Here is a 19,830-nt window from a genome sequence, read left to right as displayed (position 1 = left end):
TCTCTCTCTCTCTCTCTCTCTCTCTCTCTCTCTCTCTCTCTCTCTCTCACACACACACACACACACACACACACACCCTATTGAGCCCAATTAGTGTTGATCACTTCGTGTTAAGTTAATATATGAGGGGACTTATCCCTTGAAATTTATGGATTCCATCAGAAGTTATTGACTACCTGTAGCTCTTCATTTTGGAGTGGGTCCTTTTCAAATTTTCCTAGTCTATGTTGACCTGGAGAATGGTTTGGCCTTGTTAGACAACCTAGCATCAGATTTTATGGCACAGTATTCCATCATGCCTAGAAGACGCTGTCTTGCAGAGGCATCTTGTTGCTTTGGCTTTTATGATCTTTCTGCCCTATTTCTGAGAAGTTTTATGAATCTTAGGTGTAGAGGTTCTACTGTAGATGTCCCAGTAAGGGCTGAAAACTTCACAGTCCCTTATTGTCTGCATTTTGACCAGTTGTAGACCTCTGTAATAACCTCTGTCTGCTGGAAAAAAAGAGTTCTTTGGTGAGGAGTGGGAGCTGCACTTATCTATGGGTATAAGAACAACTATTTAGAATACAGCTGGAAACTGTATTAATGTAACAAAATGGAAGTAGTAGATTCTGAGTTAGGCCCCATGATTTCTCCAGCCATAGTTTACAGTACCAGATATGAGTTCTCTCCTATTGCATGAGTCATAAGTGCCAGGAGCCATCTAGAAGAGGCTAAGGCTAGTAGATGTCGTTCCTGAGATGCTCTACCATTTCTGCATGGACTGTGATGGATGACCTCTGGGAGGCAAGGTCCGAGAGACTTCATCTCAGGATTGATTTTTGTAGCTGATATGCCTGTCATTATTAAATTATTATTAATAATCCTTGACATTATTGAGAAGATTTTCTGCAAATCAACAAACATGTACTCTTTTGTAGCAATGCTATGTAGACACACAGCTGATTTCTTAATTCCTAATACTGATCCTAGAGAATTACTAAACTTATACAATACTTAAACAAGTAATTTTGAAACCCTCTATAAGAAAAACTGTTTCTTACAGAAAATTAGGTTTCTCTAATCCTTCATGTGACATGGGCTTTTTGTACTAAGATAGAAAGCAGGCATGAAACAGATTTACGATTAAGGAAAACATTCCTGTAGGCTGTAAAACCATTATCTGGTAACTAAAGGCCACAAACTGGGAATGAACAGTGTATTGTAGGTGCCAGGACAGAAGATAGTATATTGACTGGGTTTATCTATACAAACCTCAATAATAGTGAGATGCTAGGCAAATGATTTGCCTCTTGACATACCGTATTAACTTAGACCTAAGAATTATAGTTTTAAACTTTTAATGAACCCGTGGAGCTAGTGGCAGATAACGTATGTTCAGTTAGATAACTAGCCCTAATGAAAACACATGTAAACATCTTGGTTGTTACTTCCTTTTTTTTATTTAAATCTATTCTTTTTTATTTTTTTATTTTTTTTAATATTTTTCAAATTTATATTTTTCAAATTGTAATTCATTCTCACAGGGGTTATGAACACAGAAAGGCAGGACGTGGGGAAGGGTATGACACTGGAGTGTTGTGGGTGTTCAGGGGGAATACAGATATCTTTCAGAACAGGGTATTGGCTGGGTGAAGGTTCAGGGGGCAGGTCGATATGACTCTGCCTATGATTCACTTGTCCTTATCTAAGTTGGTATTGTCTGCCAAGGCTACCTATTTACAAGGTGTGTGACTACTCAGGTTGGTAAATTTCCATGAAAGCTGCCTGTTTATAATAGCGTATAGCCATCTGTTTCAATGTTTTTCCACAGAGACCCAAGAGACTTGGTGTTAGTATACATGTATGACAGGCCTATTTGTGATTTTAGGCCTATGGCTGATTTTAGGCCTTCAGTGTGTAAGCAGGGATGTCCCTGACATCTCCTCCTTTCTCTAAGTATAGAAGGGCTGTGGCAATTTTAATCTTGTGAAGGCAGGGTTAGAGGCCTGACTCCAGTAATTGAAGGGGACCTTGTAATGGCTCCAGTCCCCCTGTCTTTGTCCAGTGAGGCATGAGGGCCATACCCATCCCGATGTCTTTTTCATGGAGAGGTGATATTTTTGACATCAACCCCTATGCAGTCAGGCTTATCCCTCAGGGAACCCAGAGAGATATTTTTAACTTTTACTGATATTCCCTTGAAATGCTTAGCCTCACAGCCTAAGCAAGAATTAAGATCGCCAGTCAGAGGGGGTTCTGGGTGGCCACTCGCTTGGTCTAGGGGCGGAAGTCCCCTCTTTTAGGTTGAGTGGAGATGGGTTTTGGGAACACCCTGGAAAAAGTAACAACCTCATCTTGAGTCTTGTGGTCCTCCATAGCTAACTTATGATAATGTATCTGAATAGGTTTTGCTACCAAATTATTTATCCGTTGTTTCACAGAGTTAGTCAGCCTATTTGAGACCCAGGGACCAGGAGAAATAAGCAAAAATAACCCAAATAATGGTCCCAAGATGGGAGGAAGTAGGGTTGACAACCATGGAGAGGCTGAAAACCAATTCTTGTACCAGCACTCATCTTTCTCTTTCTCTCTCTGACTTTTCTCAGGGCCTTCTCTGATCTATTTCATGCTCTCTTTAACCCTCCTTGTCTTGTCTATGGAAAGGCAACCTTGTTCTTTAAGGGCTGTACACAGTCAAGAGCTGTACACAGCCTTTCCTATTGTAATAGAGTAAATCAAGTCCAATAAGAATCTTTGCGATTTTTGGAGGTTTCTTCAGACAGCGAAAAGAGGGATTTCTTCAGATTAGTGATGCCAATCTCAAGCTGTTTGATGTTCTTGTCAATGGCCCTTCAAAGGTCTGAGTAGTATAAGTTTGGAGGCCAGCATGTGGATTAGAACTTCTAACAGCAGACATCATGGGTGATTCATTTTTACCTGACAAGGTAGAAGAAGGGAATTCTCAGGGAGATTTCTCTTCCCTGGATGTAAATTGTTATTCGTCTTATTTATGGTTGGGCCTGGCTTTGTGGGGGTATCTATTTATTTCATTAATCTTTTTGGTAACCAGTTAGCTGTGCCATCTGTGGTATCAAACAGGCATATCAGTCCTCAGCCCCATAAGGGAACTGGGTCTGGGCCATTCCCTTTAAGGGTAAGAGGGTCCTTCCCCATATCTGTGGCATAGTTTTTATTGATCTTGGTGATGCTAGAGGCAGTCAGCTGCAGATTTGCCATGAGCTTTCAGTTTTAGAGAGTTAAAAGTGAACAAGGCATGATGGAGAGTATTTCAGGGGGACTCCTTCTCGGGGGGTACTGTTCCCCCTCTTTTGTTTTTAAAGCCAATTTTTCAGAGTTCTTGTAGAATCAGGGCAGAAGCGCCAACAGTCACTCCTTCCACACTCAGAGGGTCATGAAGACACTATTTAAAAAAATATAAATCTATATTAATAATCTCTTTTATCAAAGGACTGTTATAGCACAGCCAACAACTAATCAGAGTATATGTCGATTAGTAATAGCTTCTTCTACTTTTTGTGAGATTACTTCTCTTTTGTCAATTGTTGAGGGAAATTGGATTTACATCTCTCTTGAGAATATTAAACAGAGACTTAAATTCTTTTGTGGAGAGCTTAAAATAAGATCTTAGCCAATTAGCATCTCCTAGAAACTTTTGAAAATAATTTGAAATAAGTAAATTCTCTCTTTTTTAGACCCTTTATCTGTTTTTTTTTTATTGGATATTTTACACATTTACCTTTCAATGTTATCTCCTATCTCCTCTCCCATTCTCCCCCAAAACCTGTTATCCCATACCCCCTCCTCCTATTTTTATGAGGGTGTGCTCCAAATATCCTCCCAGTCCCATCTCCCTGCTCTCGAATTCCCCAACACTAGGGGATCCAAACATTTGGGGACCGAGGTCCTCCACTTCCACTGATGTCTGACAAGGCCACCCTCAATTACCTATACAGATGGAGACATGAGTCCCTCTCTTTGTGCTCTCAGGCTGGAGGTTTAGACTTTGGGAGCTCTGGTTGAAATTTTGATAGTCCTTCTAGAAAGGACCAAAGCACCCACACTTTGGTCTTCCTTCTTCTTCTTGAGTTTCATGTGGTCTATGCATTGTGTCTTAGGTATTGTGAGCTTTTGGGCTAATATCCACTTATCAGTGAGTGCACACCATATATGTTCTTTTGAGATTGGATCACCTCACACAGGATGATATTTTCCAGCTCCATCCATTTGCCTAAGAATTTCATGAACTCATTGTTTTTAATAGCTGAGTAGTACTCTCCATTGTATAAATGTACCACATTTTCTGCATCCATTCTTCTGTTGAAGGACATCTGGGTTCTTTCCAACTTCTGGCTATTATAAGTAACGCTGCTATGAACATAGTGGAGCATGTGTCCCTGTTGTATGTTGAAACATCTTTTGGGTATATGCCCAGGAGTGGTATAGTTGGGTCCTCAGGTAACACTATGTTCAATTTTCTGAGATACTGCCAGACTGCTTTCCATAGTGGTTGTACCAGCTTACACTCCCACCAACAGTGGAGGAGTGTTCCTCTTTCTCCACATCCTTGCCAACATCTGCTGTCACCTGTGCTTTTGATCTTAGCCATTCTGACTGGTGTGAGGTGGAATCTCAGTGTTGTATTCATTTGCATTTCCCTGATGACTGGGGATGCTGAACACTTCTTTAGGTGCTTCTCAACCATTTGAGCTATATTTCCAATTTTTAATTGTCAGTGAATATTGTTGGAAATGCCACAGTACTTCTGAATGTTTCCTTAGGAAAGATTTATAAATAGGTTTATTGTAGTTAGGTTTATTCCTTGCCACACTTTTGGAATTCACTTCAAACTGTTCTTTCCTTCTGGCCAATCTGCTCATGTCAGCAAAGTGACTCTCGGACTCACTGCAAAGGTGTCAAGCAGGCAGTACCTCTGGCCTGCCTGGCATGGAGGGGCTCTTGGCAGTGACTTGAGAGGTCTTAAACCTTCTTTAATTTATTATTTTAAAATCAAAGGTAAGTTACAACAAATGAGTTTTATAATGTTTATTCACTCTTTACTTATATATAATATTTCAAAATGAACTTTAGTTCAGTTATTTTTAAAATAGTCTTAGTTTTTATTTAAGGTTTTAAGTTTTGTTTCAATGTATGGTGATATTGTAAAACTCAGAAAACCCTTTTGAATTAAGCCTTTATTGAGCAGACATTCTTAAACACTATAGAAAAGGAAAACTTAGACATAATATATAAATGCATTCGTATAGACGAGGCTTCTCAAGCCTGCCATTGTTCATGTAGATCCTATCTCAATCTGTGTTCCTTTAGAACTTCCTTCCACATCATTGCTTTGAGAAAATAATTTTGAAAGCAATTGTTTATAAAGAATCTTATTCCAACTCAGTACCTCGTTTTTAAAAAGCCAAAGATGGATAGAACACAATTCTTGCTCTTTAAGAGTTTATAGTTTGGGCTGATGAGATGGCTCTGGGGTAAAGTGCATACAAAAAGAGAAATATAATAAAATAGGGGTATATAATCTAGTTGGGATTAAGGGGTCCAATGTGTGAAGTGATTCCAAGAATAAAATTAAATAGTAATTCAGGAGAATAGACTACTTTCCATGCACAGGAGAGTCAACAGAAGGCTAGTTCTACACATGGCTCTAAACTTAGCTTTAGTGGGCATTATAGGTATGTTGGAGGGAGGGGTTGTTTGTGGCAGGTAACTGGGCTGAGTGTTCACTTCACAGGGTGGAAAGTGGTGGGAGGGATTAGTTCCGTAGGGGAAAAGCAGACATAGCTGTCAGATGAGGAGCAACAGAGCATTTTAATTCTTATTTAATTTTGAGATTAGCATAAATACCTGGAGTGCTGTCATATGACTTTAATCTCAGCATCAGAAAGCAGAGGCAGGCAGATCTCTGAGTTTGAGGCCAGCCTGGTCCACATAGTGAGTTCAAGGACAGCAGGGACTACATGAGAACCTGTCTCAAAAATATGTTAGCATAAGAGATGATTATGACATCTTCCTAGATGTATATCATGTACTTTGCTCTGATGACCCCCCTTTTCTCTCTCCTTCCCCCTCCTCCCATTGGCTCACTCATCATCCCCAAGTCCTTTCCCCTCCACATTCCTAAGACAGCACTTTCAAATTCCTCTGATGCCTAAGGAGAAGCTTTGCTGGGGAGAAACATGCTGATGGCAGAGCTTGAGCTGTCTGTTTTTCCTAACAGGTACTGTGCCTTGTAGCATTAGAGCAGGTAAAGAATGGAACTAAAGAGACTCGTTCACGTTGTCATAGTCCTAGGCATGGTGCGCTGAAGATATGAAAGTAAGATTTTAGAGACATGAATGCATTTAGGGAATTTTATGAGAGGAAAGCTGACAAAATTTGAAGGCAAGTAGGTAGAAGTAAGTGAAGAGGAAAGTAAATAACTTAAATTACAGCCACTAAAAGAGCACAAGAGTCTTTTTTTCTTTTTTTTTCTTTTTTTTTTTGGTTTCCAGGAGGAGTCTTGTAACTCGTTTTCTTTTTTTTTTTTTAATTTTTATTGGATGTTTTATTTACATTTCCTATGTTGTCCCCTTACCCCATCCCCCACCCACCCAGGGACCTTCACCCCTCCTCCTTCTTCTCTGTGGATGTAACCTCTATCTACCTCCCCCCACTCCCACCTCCCCACCCTCAAAATTCCCACCCCCTGGGGCATCCAGCCTTCATGCAGTCAAGGTTCTCTTCTTCCACCTATGCCCAGCAGGGCCCTCCACTCTTACATATTCAGCTAAAGCCCTGGATCCCTCCCTAAGTGCTCCCAGGCTGGTGGTTTAGACCCTGGGAGCTGTGGTTGGTTGGTATTGTTGCTCTCCTCATGGTGCCGCAAATCCTTTCAGCTCTCCTTCAGCCTTCACTCTAACTCCTCCATTGAGAACCCCATTATCAGTTCAATGTCTAGTTGTGAGCATCTGCCTCTGAATATGTCAGACTCTTGAAGACCTCTGAGGAGACATCCATATCAGGCTCTTATCAGCATGCACTTCCTGTCTTCCACATCAGCATCTACCTTTGGTGACTGCACATGGGATAGATACTCAGGTGGAGTGGTCTTCAGACGGCCCCTCCTTCAGTTTCTGTCCCTCACTTTGTCTCCATATTTGCTCCCTTGAGTATTTTGTTGCTCCTTCTAAGAAGGACCGAATCACCCCCACTTGGTCTTCCTTCTTTATGGGCTTCATGTGGCCTGTGAGTTGCATCTTGGGCATTTCAAGGTTCTGGGCTAATATCCAATAATCAGTGAGTGAATACCATGTGAAGAGCACAAGAGTCTTTAGCAAGAAATGAAAGCCCAGATTGGGCATCAACTCATGGCAGAAGAGTTATATGTCTAGTTTTAGAAGAGCTTTCTGCTTTTTCATGGGCCCTTCTTAATTTTAATTTTGTTTTCTTTTTAAAAGATTTATGGCTCTAATTTTTTATTTGTGTGCATGTGTGTATGCCTCTGTGTATACATGTGTGTGTGCACACATGTGTGCAGATACACAAGTACACACACACACACACACACACACACATGCACGCACATTGACATTCCTATTCCTGTGGTGGCCATGTAAGAGCATCAAATCCTTTGGATCTAGAGTTATAGATGTCTGTGAGGTATGGGACATGGGTTCGAAGAACTGAACTTTTCCAGGTCTGCTGGAAGAGCAGCAGGCCCTGTAGACTGCCTGGACTGCCTCTTCTGCCCCAGTTTATTTTCTTGGCATTTGGATACTCGATGAGAAAATTTGTGAGTGAGGTGAGGGCTGAGTACTGGGTTACTGGTTTGGTTTTAAAGGAAATCAGATCTTATTTATTTAAAATTAATGAACTATTTATGTTCTGGCCCCATTAGCTAGCTGGTTAACGTGTTGTCACTAAGAGAAAAACCACAGCTTATTTCCTTTAGTTTTATTCTGGATTATTTATCCCACTTTGTTCTTTGACAAAAGACTTTGCTTCTGATTGAGAACTCACCAGTCTACAATTTATGATTTTGATGTGGGGGTGGGGGTATGGGTTGAAAGTTTGAGAGAATAGGAAGAGAAAAATCAATGTGTGTTTCTAAAACACGCACACATGTTCCAGAACACACAAGCACATACAAACATGCCTCCAGAGCATACAAGCATGCACACACATGTCTCCAGCCTTTAAACCATAATGGATTAGTATAGTTTGTTTTTTTTGGATGTTTCCTATTTCGTCATTGACTAATGCAATCTTTAATAATAGATGTCAAAGAAGGTATCAGAAAGGACTAAAGATGAATTAAGTTCATGTGTCCTAATGGTTACAAGTGGGGTATAGTTGTGGAGCAAGTGTAATCAATTCTTTTATTGTTGGAATTACTCTGGATGGTATTACCTTAAAACATAGTAGCATACTATTGTGTATACTTAAGTCAAACAAAACTATTAATTTTAGTTCATTGGTGAATAATAAGAGCAGTTGCTATTAGTCAATATACTGGAATCCATTTTTAAGGCTGTTGCTAGTTTATCATTGAGTATAGGAAGTGTCAGTAGCTTAATTATGTGCAGCAATTGTAAAATGGGAAAAGAACGACAATTTCCTTCTTTTTTATGGGCAGGCAAGCTCTTGGTTAGCCTAAGTGTAAACACATCGTTAAACAGCAGTGGCAGCCAAGTTTCCCTGGGAGGGAATAATGACTTCACAGCTTATAAACTTGGCACTGCCACACACTGGCCTGTCTGCAGCCTGGACCATGTATAATGTATTCCTAAGTCTTGCTCTGTAAGGGTTTGGGGTCCAAACAAATGCCAAGTGAATGAATGAGTCAGGCATTTGAAGGTCAAGAAAAGATACCTATTCATGTTTTAAAGATATAAATACTCTATTTTATTTCCTTTATTCTTTTATATTTTCGTGAATGTATATAATATATTCTGGTCATATACAGTCTGTCATCATCTCTTGTCCCCTGTAACCTCCACCAGCTCCTCTCCTTCCCTCTGTGTCCCTGCCATCTCCATGTCTTCTTGTTTTGTTTTTGATTTGTGACCCACTGTGTTTAGCTGGTGCTGCCTGGATGGGCATGGGTGTGGACCTGTCCACTGGAACATGAGTAAGTCACCAATGAGGACATCATTGAAGACAAGGACCTCATTTCCTCAGCAGGCTAAGACTGCCAATAACCTGCAGGGAAGGCTGGACCCTGTGAGTCCATTCTTATGTGTTCAAGATAGTGAGCTCGGTCTTATGCAAGCTGTATGTAGGTAACCACACCTGATGTGACTTGATGAGTGCCACTGCCTTGTCCTGTGCACGGCACACTGTTACAGCTTTCTTCTTAGTGTGGCTTTTACATTCTTCACACTCCCTTCTCTGAAATATTCCTTGAGCCCTGGAGTGGGTAATATACATGTGCTATTTAAGGATGAAACTCAACAGTTAGTTGTTCTCACAATTTTAGCAAGTCATGGATCTCTTCATTTATTATTCACTGCTATAAGAAGTTTCATTGATCGAGGTTGAGGGCAGAACTGGTCTATGGCCATAAACTTTTAGGAGGTTATTTGATAACATCTACATTTAGCAAAACAAAAGAAGCAGGTTTCTTTTGGTGTCTATTGCCTCTTTAGCCAAGGGACTTTGACCAGGTCCCCAGTGCTAAGCATGAGCTCCCCTTTATAGAGAAGTCCTCACTCAGATCTAATCAGAAATCAGCTGGTCACCCCAATAAGTCATACCACTATTATACCAGTAGGCTCGTCTTGTCTGGCAATTTGGTGTTATTGCATGAAAAGTCTAAAGCTGAGAAAAATCACTGTTAACCTTTTCTCTCCAGCTTTCTGCAAAGCAACTTCTGACCTTACGAAAGCTAGCCAGCAGGAAGGAAGCTTCTAGAAGCCAGTACCTCAAACAACAAAGATGCCAAAGGGGTGAAGCTGCCACAACCACACAGTGTACAGATTGTAAGGTATAGGTTGAAAATTGGGCTGAACTAAGAATGGATCAACAGTACACTTTAGAACAAAACAAAAGGATTTCTGCTTTACAGACAGGGGTGCCTGTGACCAGCGTCTGCCTGCTGGCTGAAGAATTCGGCATTGTAAAGTTTGATGATTTGATGAAGAAAATGGGTTGGATGATAAAACTGGAAAAAAAAAACCCTAAATCGTTACTTATATAAAACTACTTTGATTTGTTTTTGTAGCTTCTTTTTTCCTCTTTTAAAAAATAGTAAAGATCCAAACACAACTGAAACATACATTTTGGTCAGTGTTACACATCTTTAGAAGACCGCTAAGGGCTTCTACAGGTCTGTAGAGCTGCTTTCTGTGGCTGAGCATGGGGAAGTGTTTGGAATGGTTTTCTTGGCAGAACATTCTCCAGTCCTGGTCAAGATGTGATCAGTCTTTTGCACCATTCATTCATAATAGCTCTTTAGATGATGAGATTGTTCAATAGTGACAGATTGAATAAAGTTTCTGAACAGCATGAGACAGAGCAGAAAAGAAAAAGCACCATTTGAGCGAAGTGGGCAGTTAAGAATAAACTTGCAGCTGCAGAGTCATGAATCAGCCGGAAAATAACCTAACTAATCATGGCTAGGTTACTCTTCTGGATTGTGGATTCCTTATGGGAAATAAAGGAATTTGAAAGACTGGTAATTCAATTGGAATGGCCGGTGCTCACATAAGGGTTTGCTGTGCTCATTTCTCCCCACCATTGAATGTGTTTAAAATTATCCATGAAGAGTAGGAGAAAATAATGAAATAAAAATATAAAGGAAGTCCTATAAAAATAAAGTGTCATCCTATCTCCTTTCTATTCACCCAAAACCTTTCTATTCAGTTGAGCAAACTGCTAAAGTCTCATGTATTTCAGAATCCTTTGACATCCCCTGTAACTCTGCAAGATTAAGCTAGTACAGTTTCAAGCTATTTTAAGGAGCATTAGCGGCATAAATTTTGTTTCTCTGGGTGGATTTTTCAAACTAGTAGCACATTTTTGAATGTATGTACTTTGCCAAGTTATGGGAACTATTTCATGGAATATAGTCAGGGACCCCACGTTTCCTAGTGATTTAGAGTCTTTTTGTATATAAGTCAATGTCAGGCCTCCAGAAATAACAATGCATTTCTTCATATGTTTCCCTTTAAGGGACAGGAGAACTGTTTCCTCCTTGTAAAAACTTAAGTCGCTCTACCACTGTTTCTGCTGGAGTCCTCTAACCAGAGTAAGCTTAAGATGTGAAGCAAGCAGTCGTGATCAGCTTGTAAAGGGCTCTTATATAATAAGCCTCTCCGTCAGAGACTGGGCTTCCTATGACAACGTGGTTGGCAGCCGCCAGTAGTTCAGACATTCTGGGTTTATATGAAAGCAAAACATAAATAAATAAAAATTAAAAAATAAAAAAATAAGTCAGACTCTTGAATGAGGGCAGTCCACAAGGCAGCAAAGTGAGGCAGATGGATTATTGTTTTAAAAAAATGTACCAACAGCTTGATGAGAGAACTGTCAAGATTTGATACTAGGATCATTTTGGAAATTCTTGCCTCCCATGAAAACCACAGAAGCTGCTTTGTCAATCTGAGTGTAACTCTTTTCCAGATGAGATGTTATTTATGAGTAGCAAGCATGAGCTACTCATGACAGCTGGAATTTTGTGGCTGAGCTCAATTCCAGTATTATTAGATAAAGTGGCAGTGTGTAAGATGTAGAAATTTATTTTCACGCTGAGAATGCTACGCAGAATTTGAATTAAAAATAAATCACTTGACATGTTGGAAGCTGTCCTCAGGCAGAGACCTGCCAGTTCTATCTAGCTTTCCCCGTTAGGTATAGAGACTGGCAATTGCTACTGTTTGTGAAGAGAACATAAAACGGGCATAACAATAGCAAGAAGCCTAGAAACTACTGAGTCACCTCAAAGAAAGAGTCCAGTTATCTGAGTTATGATCTTACTTTCAGTGCATTTAAAAATGTTGTACACCTATCTTTAGCTTTCTTAAAAAACCTTTACAATTCTTTTTAAAATTTTTCCATTATTTTTATCTTGTGTATAAGGAGATTTTGCCTGCAAGTATGCCGGTACATGAACCACATGCATGCCTGCTGCCCATGGAGGGTGAGAGAGTGCACTGAATCTCTTGGTACTAGAATAATAGATGACTATGAGCTGTCTTGTGGGGGCTGGGAACTGAACCTGGGTCTTCTGGAAGAGCAGCCCATGCTCTTCACTGTTGAGCGAGCCATTTAGTACCCCTCCTCCCATACTATCATTGGTGAGAGCAGCACAATCTAAAGAAAGGGCCAGAAGAATCTAAAACCATAGGAATTCAAATCTTAGTTTCCTCACAGATTATGTTCTGCTGAGGAGGATAATTTACCTCTCTGAACCTCCATGTCTTTATTATTAGTTGGAAATAACTGCATATCAAACCTTACCTGTGTAAACGGCAAGTATGGTATATTAATACTTATTATTCATTAGTAGATTTGGAATCCTAACAAACAAGGTTAGTATAAAGCAATGGAATTTTGAAGGGGAAAATAACTTGCAGTGAAGCATTCCATGAACACTATTCACAGAATAAAAATCGGTTTAGTTGATACAACATACTTTATTATCTATCTGGCATGGCTAGGCTTTGCAAAGATCCTTATAGTGGGTTGGCCTAATGCTGCTTGTATTCTAATACTAATTTGGGACCCCAGAGACAGAGAGTCTGCCTGGTAACTCTGTCCCCAGTTAATTGTGATTGGTAAATAAAGATGCCAACAGCCAATAGCTGGGCAGAAGAAACATAGGTGGGGTTGAGGCTACACAGGCTTAGAGACAGTGGACTATCAGGAGGAGGGGAGAAGGGAGAGCTGCCATGGAATAGAAAAAAACGTGCAGGAGGGAGAAAGAGAGCTGCCATGAGCTAAGGGCCTAGAGAATATGGCCCAGAAGACTGCCCAACTGGAGTTAAGAACAGCCCAGATGAAACATAGTAAACAGTAAGTGATAACTTGGGGTTATTGTTAGGAAAGTTAGGAAAGTAGATTCTAACAGCATGGAGGGTAGGCAGCTACCCAGTTATTTTGCTGCATAAGGCATATTGAAAATATAAAGGCTGAGTGTGTCTTTCATCTGGGAGCATAATCTAAGGTGGGAAGAAGGCCTGTGCCGGGATTTTTAATATTTTCTACTACAGATCCCAAGAAGAACAACCTAGATTTGCTGTGTTGGGAACATACTCTACGTTAGGGGCTCACTCCTTGCTCCTCATTTCTTCTGTTACTTACTATCTTTATTTGTGGGCAGCATGGCGAGTGTGAGCTTCAGCACATGAAACTAATGTTCAGGCTTTGTTGTTGGATTTTTCGTAGTTGTTTTAAAGAAGATGTAAGTTGTAAAGAAGATATGCTGACAACTTTTCCTCCCATATCTATAGATACATAGGTATTATATATTTTAATGTACAATAGAATTATTTTACATTATTTATCAAATAAGAATATAAATAATATAAATAATGTAATGATATGTGATATGTGATTGATATATATATGATATGTGAAATATGTAAATGAATATATTTCTTATATATATATTTATTTTTGACATGGTCTCAGTATGTTGTCCAAGTTGATCTTAAACTCAAGAGCTCAAGTTGATCCTTTGGTTCCAGCCTCCCAGAAGCTGGTAGGACAGGTGTACACCACCACACTATCTCAATTCTTCTTTTGAATAAGTGAACTTCTTTCTAGAATGCTTTGGGAAATTCACTATCATTATTATTGAATTATTCCATCAGTATTTTCATAGTATTTCAAAGCTGCTTCTCTTTGGGGGGGTTTGAAAGTACTTTTCCCATGTCTCCTTCCTCTGGGGAACTCATCTTGTATAATGACACCACAGTTTTGGGCATGTGAACATTGAGAACTTTGAAATCATGGGGTAACAGTGCCCCGTGAAAGGACCTTGGTGAAAATTAGCTACATCGATATGTTTCACCACTGCAGCAGTGACTCCTGCTTCATGCTGACATTTATAAGGCTGATGTAAACACGGTGTCTTCCTGGGCAGCCTGCATTCAAGGTCGCTTATGACAATGGGATGGGTATGAAAATTCTTGACATTATTGTTTAATTAACTTTTTTACTTTTTTGGGATTTCTCATGGTCCCCATCACTCTCTGTAGGCATAACTTTTTTGCAACCCACTTTAATAAGGGTTTAACCTCTCCTCTTGCCCACCACCCAGCAGAGGTAGTAGAAAAGTTAATAAGATATGTGGGAAGTGTTTAGAAATAGCTCTTGGGGGCAAGCTCAATCTTCTTCAGTTCAGTCCTGTAGCAAACATCAAATATGACTCAGCAGCTGCAGGCCAGTCCTTGAGGCAGGCAGACACCCCACATAAACCAGCAGCTGCTGTCCAACCTGAAGAAAGTGCCAGGCTTGCCAACTGGCCCAAGGTGAGGCTGTGGAAGTGGCAAGTTGCCACAGGAACTTCACGAGCAATTTCTTGGTGAGTTTCTCACTATGTCAACATTACCACAAGCTGAGCTCAACAATGCTATGTAGGGCGAATCAGTACATGTATGCCATTAGTGCAGATTTAGTGAGGCAGAGCAAACCAAACCAATGCCCCTTCCCACTGTCTGTGGGGTCACATTTATACTCCTTCATCACGAATCCTTTCACATGTTTGCTATATCAAAGCATCCTTTCACCTGTGTCTGCTTCAGGAAAACAGTCTTTTAAGGGTCTGCTTTAGCAAGACATCCTTTCACCTGTGTGCCCCAGCAAAACATCATTTGACATAACTGACTTTCCAAAGAAACCAGAAGTTTTCACTTCAACTTTCTCTCAATATGTCCCTATTCCCAGATGAAGATCTACAGGCAGTGGCTACTAAGAAAGAATCAGTTTTCTTTTGAGACAGGGTCTTGCTATTTTGCCATTACTAGGCTAGAACCTACTGCATAGATCAGGCTAGCCTCGAATGTACAGAGGTCTGCCTGCCTTTGTCTCCTAAGTGCTGGGATGAAAGGCAGAGGTCACCACACCTGGCCTTTGATGTTCTATTAAGAGAGTGAAGCCTTTACCTTTCTGTAAGTGGTCTTTTCTTCCTTGTTGAAACTGGCTTACCTCTGTAAGCTGAGCACTTGGCTGACTTGTTCAGTTTGGACTGAGACTTCTGATTCTTAGTTTGTCTTCATATCATTCCTACCGTTCCTGTGCTTTGTTTATTCGTTTAAGAACATTTTACCTGAGCTTAGTAGGTAGTATTTATGTTAGGATTTTCCGTTTAATTTCTCTGAGATTTAGCAATTGTTTTGACTTTTTCTGGGTCATTACAAATATTGTAGCTTGGCCAAAAAAAACCAATCCAATAATGATGTTGCCCAAGAAAGTCCATTATGTTTTTGCAATAAGTACTTAGCTCAAAATCACTGTATCTGAAGAAGGTTGTATCATTGTCCTACTGGTCACTGAATGCATCAGTAACAAGGGATAAACAAGAATCCATAGGAATGAGATGGCTACTGGTATGTCTCGCATTTTCTTATTAATTTACTCACTTTACATCCTATCACCTCCCTCCTCTCCTCCTAGTCTCACTCTCACAAATTCTTCCCCCCATCATGCTCTCCCCTTTTTCTCAGAGAAGGGGAAGCCCCCCTTGGGTACTACCCCACCCTGGGATATCAAGTTGCAGCAAAACTAAGTGCATCCTCTCCCACTGAGACCTAACCAGACAGTGCAGATAGGGGAAGGGGATCCAGTAGCAGGCAACAGAGTTAGAGACAGCCCCCACTCTAATTGTTAGGGGACCCACATGAAGACCAAGTTGCATATCTGCTACAAATATATAAAGGGCCTACGTCTAGCTCCAGCTCATTCAGTCTCTTAACAATTGTCCCAAGTATTAAAAATCCTTTTATTCATCGTTGGCAAAGCTAATGGACTCTCTTTCTCTGCTTGCCACCCCCTCTCCATATATACACTTGTAGGGATACACACTACCCTAGATAGCACAAAAATTACAAAGAATAGGGACGAATGACAATTAGAAAGTTACAGGGATAAAAGCAGGCTTACAGAAAGCATGCTTTATTCTCTCCACTTAAAGTCTTACGCATTATTCATGGAGAGAGTACTTTAAGAACATCATAAAAATCTCAGGTTGTTGCTGAGGAAATTAGTCCTGATGGAAAACATGTGCTCTCTTGTTTTTGTAGCTTGGGTAGGGTAGGTTCTGTGTTCTCAGAGCTGCACGTACTGCTGGGAGCAAAAGGGGAACTGTTGTTCTTAAGTATACAAAAGTCAAATTTAGTCATGCCCAGAGTGGAGGACTTGAGTGCTCTGAGCCTCTCATCTTTGGAATGTGTGAAAGTACCTATGTGTTTCTGCCAAGACTGGCTCTCTGTTCAGACGTTCCCTTTACCGTATTCCAGAGGCACTTAGTGCAGAACAGACCCTTTCTGGATGTTTAGAGTCATAAGAGAGTGCATTATGCTTAGCAAGACTGGCAGGTCCCCGCTGCCTTCATTCATATTCTATTCTAACTTTTAGGTGGTTTCAAGGAGTTCTGTTCTTTAAAAACAGATTCAACCCAGAACACAAAGTATTTTTTTTATTGAATGTTTTATTTACATTTCATATGTTGTCCCCTTACCCCATCCCCTCCCCACCTAGGAACCCCCATCCCCTCACCCCTCCTTCTGCTTCTCTGTGGATGTACCGCTACCTACCCCCCTACTCCCACCTCCCCATCCACAAATTCCCACCCACTGGGGTGTCCAGCCTTCATGAGACCAAGGATCTCTTCTCCCACCTATGCTCGACAGGGCCCTCCACCCTTACATATACAGATGAAGCCATGGGTCCCTCTCTAAGTGCTCCCAGGCTGGTGGTTTAGACTCTGGGAGCTCTGGTTGGTTGATATTGCTGCAGAGCACAAAGTATTAAAGTTTTTTTTTTCTGCATTGAATTATAGTTGCACCATCTTCTCTAAATGCACTGACTACTTTGTAGCTATGATTTAAGGAATACTGAAAGCTGTCTTCCCATCTTCACTATGTCACTGGAATATTCTGTAGTTACTCATCAAGGATTTACTGATTAACCAAGGAAATAGTCACATTTTGGTAAGTACTTGAACAAACACATTAAAGGTTAATAAGTCTAGGGATTTATGCCTCAGTTCTATTTAGGAAAGTACTTAGACATAGGAAGAACTGGGGTTGGTCAACACACACACACACACACACACACACGCACATATATATATGTAAGTGTCTTGTATTTGAATGGTATGGCTGGACTATGAGATTTCCTTGCATCTAAAAGTACAGATTTTCATGGGTGTGGACTGAAATACTTTATCCGCTGGAGAACAGTACTGTGGAGTAGTGTATGTGTCAACTGAGAGCTACGGCTTGTGCTGGAGAGTGACATTCAGATACTGTGAATCACAAATGTGATCAGACTTCAGAAAATCTTAGTGTGCCCGACACTGTGCAACTAGAATATTGGCTAACCTGAAATGGATGCACATGAGGAATGTAACTGCAGACATTCTAAAACTTCCTAGCCTATGGAATAGCCAAGAGACATCTTTGATCACTTATTAACTGATTACTGAATGTCTGCTATAAACCCTGGGCAAGTTCATGGGAAACAGACATGGATGAGGTATTGTTTGACTCAATACTATATGAAAGACTGATATGTCCATAAGCAAAGATAAAGAAGTGTGACAAATCCTGCAATAGTGGTATAAAATAAATACTGCATTGCAAACAAATACGAGGAAGAGAGAAATTAAGGGCTGCTTAACAACAGTGGAGACTTTCTGAATTTGGGGGGTCATATTAGCTATGTAGTTCCCCTACTGAATGCTGAGACAGTTAATACAGCATACTGGGAAGGTAGTTATTTAGCTTATGCTAGCCTCATCCCTCTTAGGAAGTGTATTAACATTTCAGGCATCTCCATTAAATTAGTTCATACTAAAATTATCTGAATGGTTGTTAGGCTTTGTTGTGAACCTATTGAATCTGATATCTCATTGATAATTTAGTAATTGTATTGTGTGTTTTTGTATGTGTGTGTTCCTGTGTATACACACTGTGGTGCATGTGAAAGGCAGAGGACAAGTTACAGGAGTTGTTTTTCTTCTCCCATCATGTGGGTCCTGATAGAACTCAGGTGATTACATGATCACATCTGGCAGCAGACATTTTAATTCACCAAAGCATCTTTCTGGTCCTGTTATTGTATTTAATTTTTACTTAATGGTAAATATTTTCTGTATGTCTCTTCCTTTCAGATGAACACCTGTAGCTCACAGATGTTAAATAGTCTGTTCAAATCAATGTCTCACCCCAAAAAATGACTAGAAAAAAATCTAGTTTTGTTTCAAAGTTGTGTTCTTACTTTCCCTAATATACTCATGGTTTCATATTCTGATATCTGTAGAGAAAAGGAAATAGCTCAGTTTCTTCTTCTTGAGTGTTCATTTATTGCAAGTGGCCACTGATGTGGCTAGTGACCCTCATTTCCAACACCCAGATCCTCTCTAGTCATTTATGTGAAGCTCTTGCAGACAGGTCAGAAAAAATACTTTTCAAACTAATCAACATTTTGGACAACCTCCATTTGTAGAAGATGCTCCTGAGATGTTGCTTACAGAATCAATATGGAACAACATTCAGAAGTGATCTGTGTACCGTGAGTAAGTGAGTGTGATACCCTCAAGCTGAAATGGATTAACAGTAAGCAACACTTAGGTTAAATTCTTGACTTAGTTCGTTGTCAATGAAGCTCACAGGTCTGTCTTACCTCTTTAAAGTTTTGGCCCTTGGTAGATTTATGCCTTGTTGCAGTCGTTTTGGGGGAATGTGCGTAACTAACATGATTATTAATTATTACTTTATAGGAGATATAATCAAAAATATTTTTTGAAATTTTATTAAATTTTACATGTGTGGGTATTTTTCCTGCACATATGTCTGTGCACTATGCATGTGCACTATTTGAGGAGGCCAAAAGTGGTGGCTGGATTCCTTGGAATGGCTTTACAGATGGTCATGAGACACCATGTAGGTGCTGAGAATCAAATCCAGGTCCTCTGGAAGAGCAGCCAGTGCTTCTAATGACTGGGCCATCTCTACAGCCCCAGAAATATTTTAGTGCATAGGTTTTGATGTTAAATGTGTCCACAGACTCATGTGTTGTAACATTTGGCCCTTAGTTGTTAACACTGTTTTGAGGGAAAAATGATATCTTTAGGGGAAGGTCTTGCAGGATACATTGGTTTACTTGGGGATGGGTCTTAGGGTTTGATTTAGGCTCCCTTTCCTATCTTTTCTCTTCTTTTTGGATTACTGTGATATAAGCAAGCTGATGCCTCATGCTCGTTCTGTAGTGGAGCTGCCTCTCATTATGTCATCTCTGCTACTTGAAAACAAACCACTCCTCCCTTAAGTATCCTATTTTGTCACAACATTATAAAGAATAAACAATACTCACAGCTAGAAGCTGAACAATTTCACCCTGGAGTGGCAGGTTTCCAATAGTCTCCATGGGTAGTCTGTTTGCTGAATCTTGCTGTAGTTTAAATCATAAATACTTCCCAAAGGCCCATCTATTGATGATCCAGCCTTTAGTCACATGGTGCTACTGTGGATTATTGGAACCTTTAGGAGATGGAGCTTAAAAAAAGTTAGGTGATTGGTCACATGCTCTTGAAGGGATATTGACACTTGGCCCCTCCCTTTTCAGTTCCTTTTCCTTTCAATTCCTATGAGGTAAGCAGCTTTC

The sequence above is a fragment of the Grammomys surdaster genome, unplaced genomic scaffold, assembly GCF_004785775.1.
Source record: "Grammomys surdaster isolate TR1022 unplaced genomic scaffold, NIH_TR_1.0 126398, whole genome shotgun sequence".
Lineage (NCBI taxonomy): Eukaryota > Metazoa > Chordata > Mammalia > Rodentia > Muridae > Grammomys > Grammomys surdaster.
This window is presented reverse-complemented; position numbering follows the sequence as displayed.